Below are 14,476 nucleotides of genomic sequence, written 5' to 3'. Positions count from 1 at the left end.
GAATGGGACATAGGATAGAATGGACTGGTCTGCTGCACATACTGGTAAGCACAGGAACCAGGGCTGAGGCAGATCTGGTGGGGGTTATTGGGTATTGCTCTGACTGGACTGGAGTTCCTGCTGGTGTATATGAAGGCTGAGTGTTTGCTGGCTGTGGTTGGGCTAGGCCACAGCATCCACTGGTTTATGTAGGAGACAAGGCAGACAGAACTGACCCAGCAATTGCAGCTACCACTGTGTGTGTAGGTGGATATGGGTGACAGACTGAGCTGGACCTTATACTGGCAAGCAGGCACAAGAGTCAGGTCTGGGACCACTTCAGATGAGGTTTCTTTGGGGATTTCCCCACTGGAACCACTGGACTCAGAACTCCAACCACAGGGAGAATTGTAGGATGTACCTGACCATGGCATGCATGTGTCAGAACTGGACCTCCTCAGTGGTTTGGACAGAGCAGTGAACAGCATGCCCAGATGCACATGGGGCATACAGAAGTTCACCGAGGCCTGCAGAGAACATTGGGTTCCATAGCCAAGGAAGGAGGGCAGAACAATTGGTCAACTAACCAAGTATTGACAGCAAAGATATGGTGAATGGAGACTCTAAGGTGGACTATCTCAGCTAATGGACCTTGGAAGGATTTCCTCACCCTTGGAGAGGTGAGATCGACAGCATTTCAGAACTCTAGAAAACACTGGAGCTGAATCCTTGGAGCACGCTCCTCATCGGGGACTCTGGGATGACATCTGGTGGCCATTCCCCATCCCTGGGTACTGAGGCAGTTGGGAGACTGGGTTTGGCTTCTTCCATTTCTCTCCCCTTCCCCATATACAGGAAGAAGAAATAGGAAATCTGGAAACAATGGTCTCACCCACTTTCCCCTAATCCTCCAGTCTTCCATCCCAATCAATTATGTAAACAACATCAAAAAGAAAAGCTGAAAAATATTTATTTTAGGCAATTTTTTACACTTTATGTAAGGATACTCTAGTCAATTTAAATTTGAGTTGGAATGCATGAAGCAGGAATATATATATATATATACATATATTCTCCTGGTGAGAATACTTTAGTGTTTTGCTAATCAACTGGATTGAATTTACTTATTTTCCCCTGTTATATCATTACCACTTATGAAAAAAAAAGGTGTAGCAACCATGGTATTTTCCAGGATGCTGAGTTTCCTATATATATATATATTAAGACATGGCTTCTGTCTATTACTTTAGCATGGAACAGTCCTACCTGCCTCCTCTCCTGACTCTCACTCCCCCTCCCCCCGGGTCTATCTCTCTCCCAACAGGAGGTTGTAACCAACTTCTCTTTTCTTCCCCGACCTCTCACAATGTTTGGTTCTTGAAAAGTTCTTCACAGATGCTTCTGAAGTGAGAGAATTCATACATGAGGCAGATGTGTCCCCTTAACCTGTTGATTTAGAAATGGACTCTTTTCAGGAAAACTGGAATCAGTTCTCGTAGTGATAAGACACAGCTCCAATTCAAAGATGCTTGTGGTCTGACCAACTAGCTGGATTCACAGCCTTGTGCTTGAATGCATATCCCCTGTGACACCTGGTTGCCTCTAATTTGGCTCCCATATTCAATGCCCACTTCTCTAACTAGAACTTGGCTTCTGGGAGATTTTATCTTGAATACATCTGTCAATGCATTTGGGCAAAGGCTTTTATTATGCACATCTACACACGTTTATACCTGTGACTAGGACAGTTCCGCCTTCACAGGTGCACTGTGATTCTGTGTTTCTGTGCCTGCCAAGCAAGCTCTGATGGAATCAGATACTCTTTGATAAGATGTACCAATTGGACCCATGCAACTAGTAAGAGCAGTACCTTGCTAGTAATTAAGAAGCGTGTTTTGACAGATCACTGCTTGTGCTGTTTATTTATTGCAATCATGAGGCTCTAGATATTCCTGGGGTACAATGCAATCCTTGAACAAATATTGACAGTGCACACCGGCCACCTCCTGTTGAGGTGAAATAGCTCAGAGACAGAAGCAATCCAAGGAACTGACCACGCATTTAAACAGATCAAAACTTGAATTTGCAGCCTAAAAATAAATGTCATCTGTTGGCTTCTGTGATGTTTCTGTTTTCAGTCAAATCTATCCCGAGGAGCAGGTTTGAGTGGAGGCAGGCTTTTTGAGCCCAACAGACACGATTCTAAGACCAATGGAGAAAGGATGGAACACAGCAGAAAACATGCCTTCCAGAATTTTCCTGACAGTCACAGCATTTTCTATTTTTACAGTATTGATCTAGCTAAAGGAAACACATGGAGAATGAGAGGAAACTCACATCAGTTTGCATTTTTTCTAACTCCCCCCCCCCACATAATTATTGTGAAATCACTCCTATTTGGAGTTTAAGAACAGAATTTAAAAAATCTTGTAGAGAATTTCAGCTAGATACAGTTAGTAAGAATAGAGGCCAGGGCCCATGGGCCCACTCATATTTTTGTTGTTGTTGTTAAGAATTCTTTTTTTTTTATTGTTGTTAAGAATTCTATGAAATTATATTGGAATGACTTGCTCTAAGGCAAGGTCTATTTGAATTTTACTTTCTTATGTGTCTAGAAAAAGGAAAGAAATTGAAACTCACTGTTTAACTTTGCTAAATTTTTAATGAAGGCTGATGATCATAGAGGCATGCATTATTGTAACAGCTGTAGCTCATTTGTTTTAAAGACCTCATGCTTCATGATGCTAATAGGTTATATAAGGCTGCCCAACTTCATGGCATAAGAGAGTCCGCCATCAGAAGCCAGAATGTGGGAGAATATTTATTTTATTTTTCTTAAGATGGAAAAAATGGTCTGGGTTCCTCTTCTGACTTCTGGCTCCAGAAATTACCCTTTCGTTTGCTTGTTCTTCCTGGTGTTGGAAATCACCAGAGCTCGAGGCAGACAGCCTGGCTCCTCTGTGAGTTGGCTGCCTCTGCCCGTTACCCAATCTTGCAAGACAGCAGAGCTTACACCAGTGGCTCTCGCCAATGATGGTGATCTGCGTTGTATGATTTCCTTCTTTCGATAAATGCCACTTTGCCCACAGAAGACTGGGTGCAAACTCACACTTTATTTTCTTAAAAAATTAAGAGCACCTATTTATTTAATTTGAAAGATACATATACATATGTAACTACACACACACACACACACACACACACACACAAATGGAAAGAGAAAAAGAGAGAGAGAGAGATGACAAACACACATCTTCCATGCAAAGGTTGCTTCCAGAAATGCCAGCAATAGCCACAGTTGTGCCAGGCTGGATCTGACACTCAGGCACTCAATCCAGAATTTAGAACTGGAGCCAGGGCTTGAACCCAGGAACTCTCAAAAAGAATACAGATGCTTCCTGCATCACTACTCCAAATTTCCACCCTTCTTTCACTTCTAAACATAGCAGGAAACTATGGGACACATGAAGATTTTCTAACTGAATTCATTGATTTAAGGGTTTGGGAAAACCTAAGTGGATTAGGTAGGCTTCTGTGCTATGTGGCCCTCATGTGAGACAACTGTGACTCAGACAACAGTCCCTTCGGGGATCTCTGCATCACACAAGGACAGAGCTGGGTCAGTCAATAAGAAATGTAACCCACACACAACAGCAACACATAGCTCTTTTCCATCTTTCCTAATAGGATAGGGGTAAATAAAGACATGGATTTAGTTTATATGGAAATATCAGTTAGTTCAAGGAGAAATGTTTCTCGCCTATGGAGGTACACATGTTTATTATTAAACATCAAAACAGAAAGGCAAGAATTTCCCAGCAAGAAATACCCTCAAGAGTCTTGCAGCAGGCAGTCGTACTCAAGAGTCAGATCATGTGACATCCTTGTCAGAAACACACCTGTGCTGCTCCCTCAAAGTTCAAGGACAAGTTTCAAGCCTTCTGGAACCTCCTCTCCCAATTCCAGCTGCCGGCAAATGCACACCCGGGAAGGCACCAGGTGATGGCTGAGGGACTCGGTTCTGAGCCACCGTTGTGGGAGACCTGGATTGAGTTGCAAAGGCTCCTGGGTTTGGCTCTGGGTGTTGACATTCTGGCAAGTGAACTAGAAGATGGAAGCCAGTTGGGTCCTCTGTGGTCCTGATCTTTCAGCACCTTTTGCAACATCATGCCTTTCCTGAAGCATGGGTCAGATGCTGCCTGTGATTCTGCCAGAAACTGCCTTGATTCCTCTCCTGCATCAGGTCTTCCCTTCATGTCTCCCGGGACTCTCACGGCCCTCCTCTGGCCGCTTGCTGTCTCTATTGCCTTTCTAATACTTTCCCTTCCTCTCCTTGGCACCCACCATTGCCCGGTGCACCATATCTGGTAGTGGCACCAAAATATGCACCATATCTGGTAGTGGCACCAAAATATGGGACAGGAAGGCATTACCAGGCCAAGATAACTTTCTGTTGGTTTTACTGCCTTATCCCCAATCAGACTGTAAGTGCTCAAGGATTAATTCCTGAATTGATGAGCTCCTCAAGGAAGCCAATGTTTGTGGAGTTCCCCAGTGGAATCATCTGTGGCTATGGCTGTGTGGATATTTCGACTGGGATGTTTTCATCTACGCAATCACTTATCTGAATATGCATAGGCTTAATAGAGTTCTTTGCTTCTTCCATGAATTTGGGTGATTTGTGACTTTCAAGGATATTGGCAATTTTCACTTGTTGAATCTATGTGCATGGAATCATTTATACTTTTATTTTTATGTGTGCGGAATGTACAATTTTATTTTTCTCTTCTCTCATTTTATTTTTCCACAATCAGCTTGGCCAGAGTTTTATCAATATTAATGATTATTCCCCTCCAGCCACATAGAGCAACCTTTTGATTTCATTGAGTTTTTATTTTGTTGCTCTGTTTTTAATTTAGTTGATTTCTGGTCATATTCTTTTCCTTGGCTTGTTTTGGCTTTAACTGGCTCCTCTGTCACTAGTTGATTTAAGCAGAAATTTTTCCTACTTATTGAAGGCATTTCATATTGAAAAACAAAACTGTCAACCATCCGTCTCTTTCTTTCTCTGAGTTCTGTTTTGTCTACGTTTCACAAATTTTGACACATTTTTAATGTCATTTCAGAACAAAATAAATGTTTATTCCCCTCGAGATATACTATTGAAATTAAGGGACAATAGAAAGTGTATAGTATAGATACTCCAGAGTGTTTAAATCTATAATAATAAAACAATGTTCATGTTGTAGTTTTTAAATTCATAAAAGACAAAAATATCTTTTGTTTTATCTGTATCGATCCTTTTTTTGGCTTATGTTTAATTTTCTAACTGAAAATTTTTCTGTCCCTTTATAACTCCCTGTCGCATTTCTTTTGCTAGTGTTGATCTGTAGGCAATGGATTCTCTTTTTGCTTGTTTAATTGGAAAACATATATTTCCTCCTCATTTTTGCAATTAAGTTTTCATTTTGGTGTCCTCGTAGGTTCCCATGCAGTCACAGGAAATGACATTCCATATACTCTCACTCTGTTTCGCATAGTGATAGCATCTCACACAGTGGTAGTGATGCAGCATCTCGCCCAGGGAGCTGCCAATGAAGCAATCAGGATGGAAACGCTTCCCTTTCCACGAGGATCTACCACACTGCTCCTGCCCCGTGGCACCCAGACTTCCCATCTCTCCCCAGGGTCTCCAGGACAGGTGCTGCCTTAATCTGCCATCCATTTATATAAATTTGTCATGTGAGAAGAACAACATAAATAAAATTGTACAACTCTTTTTTTTACATAGACTATTTTAATCAGAGATTCATCCAGGCTGTTAGACACAACAATAGTTTTATTTTTGTTATTCATTCTATTTTAAAGTCGTAGTCCATATTTTGCTGCCACTGGTTGATTAAACTTATTCACCTGTTGAAGAAGGGCATGAATTCTTTTCAAGTTTAGGATGTTATGTGTAGAATTAAAAAAAATTTTTTTTTGCATACAAGCCTTTTGTAAAACTTTTAAAAAGATATTTGAGAATCTAAGGGAGGCATGTAAGGGACAAGGGGAACAACAATACCACACATGCAAAAACACACTCACACACACAGTTTCTATTCGTTGCTTCACAAGAAAGGCTGATAATGGGCCAATCTGAAGCCAAGGGTCAGGAGGCTGATCCAGGTCTCTCATACGGGTGTCAGGGAGCAAACCGCTTCAGCCAGTGCCATCACATATCTGCCTGCATTAGCAGGGACCTGGAGTCAGGAGTGGGGCAGGACCTTAAAACAAGCACTCAGATGTGGGGCCAGAGTGTCCCGGCCAATGTCTTATGCACCTGGCCAGTGCCACCTCATCCTCTGGTCATGTGTGCATGTTTTTCAGCTATTAATGCCTAGAGTGCAGTTGCTGGGTTATATGGTAATTGCTTCTCTGTGTGTGTGTGTGTGTGTGTGTGTTCCTTTAATACCCTTGAGATTGTATACCCAATTAGCTACAACATGCAGCATTTCCCCCAGAAACATGGCAGTAGTTGATTCTTTCCATTCTCACCAGGATTTTTTTCTTTTCTTTTTTTAATTTTTATTGGTTTTTTTATACAATTTAGTTGGTGGTGGGCTCTCCCCTCCCCCTTGTCCAAACTCCCTCCCTTCCCCTCTGTTCTCCACTCTAGAACCATCATGTGTGTCTATCGTGAATTTTCCCAAGTCCATCATGCTTCCACTGGAGTATCTCCCAGACATGTAGGAGAAAAACTTTTCGTTGCAGGTTAATTTTTGTATCCTGGGGCCCTAATATAGGTACAATGAGGATTAGGCCTTCGTTGTTTTGGGACCATACCAATAACAGTTATATGAAGACACTGGCAATCACAGGTGGTTATAAACAATCCACTACTCACAGATGATTAATTAACGAATTACATCACAAGTTCTTGTTACATTAGGTACAAGTAAGTATGAAGTAACATTGATTAACACAGAGTAAGATTCACATATGGTATCTCCAGATGTGACAACATAATATATTACATTACAGCAAACATATGAAATCTGACATTTTGGGGTTGGCTCATTTCCCTCAGCATTATGGTCTCTAGTTTGGCCCATTTGGCCACTAACTAATGCATTTCATTTTTTTTTGTTAATCACTGAGTACTATTCCATAGTGTAGATGAATCACCGTTTCTTTATACAGTCCTCTGTTGATGGGCATTTAGGTTGCTTCCAGGTTCTTGTGACTGTTGATTGTGCTGCAATAAAGGTTGGGGTGCACGCTGCTTTGTCGTATAATAAGTCTTTTGGATATATTCCTAGGAATGGTATTGCTGGGTCATATGGTAGGTGAATTTTCAATTACCTAGTGTTCTCCATGCTGACTTCCATAGTGGCTGCACTAGCCTGCATTCCCAGCAGCAGTGGAGTAGGGTTCCCTTTTCTCCACAACCTCGGCAGCAGGTGTTGTTGGTAGTTTTCTGTATATGGGTAATTCTTTCAGGCATTAGGTAGAACCTCAGTGTTGTTTTATTTGAATTTCTCTTATTTCCAGAGAACTTGAGCATTTTTTCGTGTGTTTGTTAGCCATTTGAATTTGTTCCTTTGTAAAGTGTCTGTCCATTTGCTGTGCCCATTTCTTGACTGGTTTGTTTGTTTTGATGTTATTGTTGTTCTGGAGCTCTCTGTATATTCTGGAAATTAGTCCTTTGTCTTCTGTGTAGTATGCAAAAATCTTCTCTTATTCTGTTGGTTTCTTATTTATTTTGTTGACTGTTTCCTTTGCTTCTCACCAGGATTTAGTGTCGTTGTTTTCATTTTAGTCACGTAGGTCAGTGTAATATGATATTTCCTTGTTAATTTCATTTTCATTAATGTAAAGTTTAATGAACTTTTTTGAGTTTATTTGTATATGTATACAATTTTAACTGATATATGATTCATATCCTTTATCCATCTTCTAAATGTATTGGGTGGTTCTTTTTAAATTCCTGGGCCTAGCACAATAGCCTAGCGGCTAAAGTCCTCGTTTTGCATGCACTGGGACCCCATATGGGGAACCTACATCTGCACAGATCTGGAAGATGCCCCTGGTTCCTGGCTTCAGATCAGTGCACTTCTGGCCATTGTAGCCACTTGGGGAGTGAAACAGTGGATGGAAGATCTTCCTCTCTGTCTCTCCACCTCTCTGTATATCTGACTTTCCAACAAAAATAAATCTTTTTTTTTTTTTTAAAGCGATTAATGAGTATCCAGAGTGCATTTGTTGGCATTTGTTGTCAGATTCTTGATTTATGAGCACAGCCTCTCTAGATTAATCAAACAGATTCTTTACATTAATTATCCATTTTTCTTTTGGTTATTTATCAAAGTAAAAGATTTCAATTTGATGAAGTTCATGTCAGTGTTTCTCTCTACACAACATGTCACTGTTAAGTTTAAGAAGCCTTTTTTTGGGCCCAGCGCGGTGGCACAGTGGTTAAGGTCCTCGCCTTGCACGCCCGGGATCCCATGTGGGTGCCAGTTCTATCCTGGCAGCCCCACTTCCCATCCAGCTCCCTGCCTGTTGCCCAGGAAAGCAGTTGAGGACAGCCCAAAGCTTTGGGACCCTGCACCCGCGTGGGAGACCTGGAAGAGGCTCCTGTCTTTGGATCGGCATAGTATCGGCCGTTGCACTCACTTGGGGAGTGAATCATCGGACGGAAGATCTTCCTCTCTGTCTCTCCTCCTCTCTGTATATCCACCTTTCCAATAAATAAAAAAAATACTAAAAATAAATCTTAAAAAAAAAAAAGAAGCCTTTTTCCTGGGGCTGGCACAATGACTTAACTTACTAATCCTCTACCTGTACATGCTGGAATTCCGTAAAGATGTCCATTCATGTCCCAGCTACTCTACTTCCCATCCAGCTTTGTGGTTAAGACTTGGGAAAACAGTGGAGGATGGTCCGAGTTCTTGGACTACTGCACCCACAAGGGAGGCAGGGTCAGCTTTGCTCCAGTCATTGCAGCCACTGGGGATTGAACTAGCAGGTGCAAAATCTTTCTCTCTGTCTCCCTTCTCTCTGTTAAAGTGTCTTTCCAATAAAAAGAAGTAAATCTTAAAAACCGAAGTCTTTGTGTAGAGTATCAAGTGGTTTCTCTTATTTGTGAGAGAACTGGTGCAGTGTCTGTATCTTGAGAGCTTGTTTGGAGGTTCTAGCAGGGGAGCGCAGCTACTGGTAGACCCTTGACCGAAGACCGGTCCTCCTCTAGCGGGGATGGTCGTCCTCTTCGACCGAGCGTGCAGCTTCGGGAGGGACGCACATGGAGCGGTGAGGGAGGAAGGGGACGCCCGCCTAGCCAGCCAGATCAGCCGAATCAACCCTGGCAATCAATGGGGTGACAGATGTCGCAGCCAGATCGCCCTCACATCCGCAGTGTCTGTATCTGAATATAGCAAGTGAAACTTGTTAGATTTTCTAATCTGAAAACTTTGTAATTAAAAAAGAAGTCTTTTCTAGTTCTGCATACCCAAAATTGCTGGAGTCCAGCTCTAGCCGAGTTCAGAGCTCCAAAAGGGTGCGTGGAGCAGGCGTAGAGAGAAAAGAAATGGACCACTACGATTTCAGGATCATAATGGACAATGCAAGCAAGCTGTCTCCTTTATTTATACAGAAGCAGTCACAAGCTCTGGCACAGACCTTTTATGTCATGTTCAAGTGGGTGTTTCCAAGGCCGATTCTGAAATCTGTTTCACCTTAAAGCTCTCAATAGAAGTTCTCAATAGACATCAATCAGTAACACAGTCCTACTATAATCCTCATTCTACAACTTAATTTTTGTGAGGAAATGCTTCACAAAAAGGGAGGAACTTAAAGATCAAGGATGGTCAATGGGGGCAGCAGAGACAGAGACAGCATGAATTGTAAAAGGCCCTTTGGTAAGGCTTAATCAGCAACATCAACTTCCAAGCTCACATTGATAGTAAAAACCGACTCTGCAGTGGCAAACAATGCTTGAATAGATCACCAAATTCTCAGCGGGCGGTCCTGTGTCCATGCAAAGGGAGGTGGAACTGCCTTCAGGTGGTTGTAGAGACATCCGATGAGCCCTGCCATGCAGCAGGAAATTCCTTACAGCCCTGCCTGCAATGCATTAGTTCTCTTCACACCTTCGGGTCTCCCACATACTCTGCACGGACCCCAGCAAAAAATTTTCTCCTGGGATTTCCTAATTATTTTTAATTTTGTATTTCATGTTTTGCACTAATTTGTGTATAAGTTGTGATAGTTAATTCGGGGGATTTTTTTCCCCCTCCAATCTAGGTATGTCCAATTATTCCAGAAAAATCTTTTCAAAACCCTAGCTTTCTTTCACTACAAACTTTCTGTGTCTTTTTTTCCCCCTACTGATGTAATCCTGGAACATATATGCTATCTGTTCTTGAAAGCAAAAATCTAGATGTCCATTTACTGAGGTTGAATACATGATAGATTATCACCCAAACACCTGATTGAATACAAAAAAAATCCAAAGTCTTGACAATTGCAACCAAATGGAAGATAAAACTGGTTGTCTTTATGCTAAATGAAATAAACTATCCCCCAAAAGATGAATATCTCATGCTGTATATGTGGAAGTTAAAATAAGAATATAGACATCATGCAGATTTTATTTCACTTAGTTTGTGGTTACACACACTGTGTTACACATAAACATTATTTGTGTTACAGATACATATACCTTTCTGTCCCCATTTTGAAAATTTTTATAGGCATATTTTTATGTTGTATGTCTGTGTTACTTTAAGAATATCTGCAGGATTTGTCTTTTGCTTTTGTTTTCTGCAGATACAATGTGCCTAAGCTGTGTGTGTGTGTGTGTGTGTGTGTGCACATATATGTACCTTGCCTGTGTGTTCTTTGAATTTCTTGGATGTATGACTTAGTACGTGTCATTAATTTTGGAAAAATTGCCAGCCATTCTTAAATATTTTTTTCTATTATCTTTTTGCTTTTTCTAGAACACCATATAAACACATCTAAAAACTGTCTAATGATGTCTTACAGATCTTGGACCACCTTTAATCAATATTAAACCTTCTTTACTTTGTATGTCTGTTTGTGGATATAATTTCTTTAACTCGATTTATATCACTGTAATTGATAAGATTTACATATTTTCCAGGTCACTAATTTTTTTCTGGTTCTGTTGAAGTCTACAAATGAAGCCATAGAAGACATTCTTTTTTTCTATTACTGTGTTCTCAATTATAACTTTTTATTAATATTTTCATAGCATTTCTATCTCTTCTTATAAATCTCATCTTACATATTATCTGCTTTTCTAGAAATAGTCCCAACATCAACAAAAACCTGTTTAACTTCTTTATTTGATGGTGTCAAAAAGCTGTGTCAACGCTGAGTCTTTTTCTCTTGTATTTTTCCCCCTCTGGTGTACATTTTTTCTTATTATTAACATTAACTCACATAGCTTTTTAAATGGAGCAGTAGATATTTATTTGAAAGTATTCTACTTGGAGCAAAGTATGCAACAAGCAATTAAAACAAATTTAAATGCAAAAGTCAATGAAATTGAGTAAAATCATATTTTAAAGATTCGTTTTACTTACTTGAAAGGCAGTAATCAGAGAAAGAGAGAGAGAGAGAAAGACAGAACTTACCTACTGGCTTACTCCCCTAAAAGACAACAGACAAAGCTGGGCCAGGCCAAAACCAGGAGCCAGAAGCTGCCTATGGGTCACCTGCATGTGTACCTGGGTGCAAGGCCTTGAACCATCTGCTGCTGCTTTTCTCAGGCCATTAGCAGGGAACTAGATCAGAAGAGGAGGGGCAGAAAGTCAAACTGGCACCTCTGTGGATCTGATATTACAGACAGTGGCTTAACTCGTTACTCTACAACACTAGCCCAAACAAAATAATTTTAGCAATTTGGGGTTATCAAAATAAAATTTGTTGGCCCCAAAAGAGTGGAAAACAAAGTATAAAATTGATGTTTCACGAAATACTTGAGCTAAAAAAGTAAATAAAAACTTCATACAAAAGAAAAACAGAAAGAATAAAATGTAAAAATATGTCTATATTAATATAAAATGTTACTAACAATTACATGGTTATATGGTAACAAATCTAATGACCTAGATAAAGAATTATTAAATGTTTTTGTAAAGTATGGTACGGCTTTTTTTTTTTTTTTTGATTCGATAGTCTTTTCTTTCAAACTCTCTAAAAACATTAAATGTGTTCTTTATTCAGAATTGTAGTTTGCTGACTCTTGGCCTCATAAATGGATACATTTCTCCAATCATACTTTGGTGAGGCAAAAATGAAAATGTCCAGATTTTTGAAAATTAATAAGCCTATCTTTCAAATGCTAAGTGATTACACACAACACATGAGTGTGCCGTGATAACATGGAAGCAACACATGTGCACTTTAATTCATGCAACAGATTTCCACTGAGGCTCTGAGTGGGAGGGTATAGGACAACACTCTGGGCACCCTTCTGCTTTTCCCTTCGGCTGAGTCCCTGAGTAACCACAGCTAGTGCACACAGCAGGTTTTATCATCCACTGCCTTTCGTATTTGAGTCATTACTTTTTCTTTCACTTGTAGAATCATTTCCTAAAGGTCCTTTGGAGAAAGTGCCTCTTGAGACTCTCTTTACTCATGGTTAATTTTTACTTTTGTCTAACTCCTGTGGCATTAACTTTTACCCAGAGTAGTTGTTTTCTTTTCTTGTCTTACTTGGTTTAGGGAATCCCATCACTATCAGCATTCACACATTCTCGTATTTGGTGGTCAGTAATATTATTTTTCACTGGTCCTACAAGAGTTGACATCATCATCATCATCATCATCAAAATGTTAGGAAATCAAAATAAAGCTAATGCCTGGGAGTTCTGAGTGGTAAAAGCTCTTGAAGAGTTTTGGAGGTATTTTAAGTCGGTCCAGAAACTGGATTTAGTCAATGTAGTTAAGTAATTAATCATGTTGAAGCAATTCAGTAAGTAAAATCGTGCTGACAGTTTGCACAAATTCAAAAACATATCTATTCATGCTTCATGACATCAGATTTGGCAATGATTTCTTGGGTGTGACATCAAAGTCATAGGCAGTAAAAGAAAAGCATATATACAAATTCAAAATACACGCTAAAAAACTATATGCCAGATAACATAAAGGCAACCCAAACCCAGAAAACGGAAGACTACATTTACAGATTGTGTATCTAGTAAGGACTAATGTCCTGTATATATGGAGAATTCCCCAAAATATTCAACAATAAGACAATTGAAAAATGGGCAAGGGATTTTAATAGACATCTTTCCAGAGAAGGTATCCAAATGGCCAATAAGCACATGGAATATTGTTCAGTGCCAATGACTGTAAGGAGATGAAAACCAAAGCTATGATGAAAGATCACTTCAGATCTAACAGGATAACAACTATTAAAAGAACAGCAAACAAACAGAAAAGAACAAGTACTACTGAAGATGTGAAAAAAAAAATGCAACTCCTAGTATTCTGTTGGCAGGATTGTGAAATCAGCATTGTGATTTCTGAAAAAGTTAAACATAAAGTTACTCTAAGATCCAGCAATCCCCCTCCTGAGTAAAATTGAAAGTAGTGTCTTGAAGACATATCTGTGCACCTATGTTCCCAGCAGGACTTTTCACAGGGACTAAAAGGCACAAGAAAAATGTGGTCTGTAAATAGAATATTATTCAGTCTTTTAGAAAAAAAAATCTGCATCTTATGTGACAGCATGGATGTATCTTGAGAGCATTCTGCCAAGAGAAATTTACATTCACAGAATGTTAGTGTTGACTAGACACAAAGTCAATTGGTTGATTCCAGGAGCACGGGGAGCCCTGGGATACCATTGTTGAACAGATCTAGATACTCAGTCTTGTGAATGGTGAGACCTCAGCCATGAATGATGATGGCACTTACATATCTTAGGCATGTTCTCAGTACATTTGAAATATACACTTATAGTTAATAAGATGATACATTTTATTGAATACACATCTTACTGAAATAAAAAGGTATTCAATTCTAGTCATTTGGTGAAGCAGTTGGTGTGCTGGTTTGGATTACTGCATTCCATAAAGGAGTCCCTAGGATTGAATTCTGGTTATGTTTCTGATTCAGTTTCTATTAGTATGCTCACAGGGGAGTTCCCTACTGGATGGAATATCTCTCTCTTCTTTCTGCCTTTCCAAAGAACTAAATAATAGATGCCAAAGAGTAAAGATTAGAATTTCCCATTTTTGTCCTCTAAACTACTAGTACATGCTGCCATGTTCTATAAAATGCTAAGTTCCATTAATTGCTTTTATGAAAACAAATGCCGCCATCAGATACAGTTGGATACACACATGGTTCTTCAATGTCGATACCTTGGAAAATGGTTTTATTGTTCTGTTTTTAAATCAAAGTGGTATTCCTTTTGTATAAGAGTTTGAATTTCTAGTAATAATTCTTTCAGTAATGATTTCGGGTTTCCTAT

The sequence above is a fragment of the Ochotona curzoniae genome, unplaced genomic scaffold, assembly GCF_017591425.1.
Source record: "Ochotona curzoniae isolate NIBS_2020 unplaced genomic scaffold, NIBS_Ocur_1.0 contig_78, whole genome shotgun sequence".
Classification (NCBI taxonomy): Eukaryota; Metazoa; Chordata; class Mammalia; order Lagomorpha; family Ochotonidae; genus Ochotona; species Ochotona curzoniae.
Note: the sequence above shows the minus strand (reverse complement) of the source record.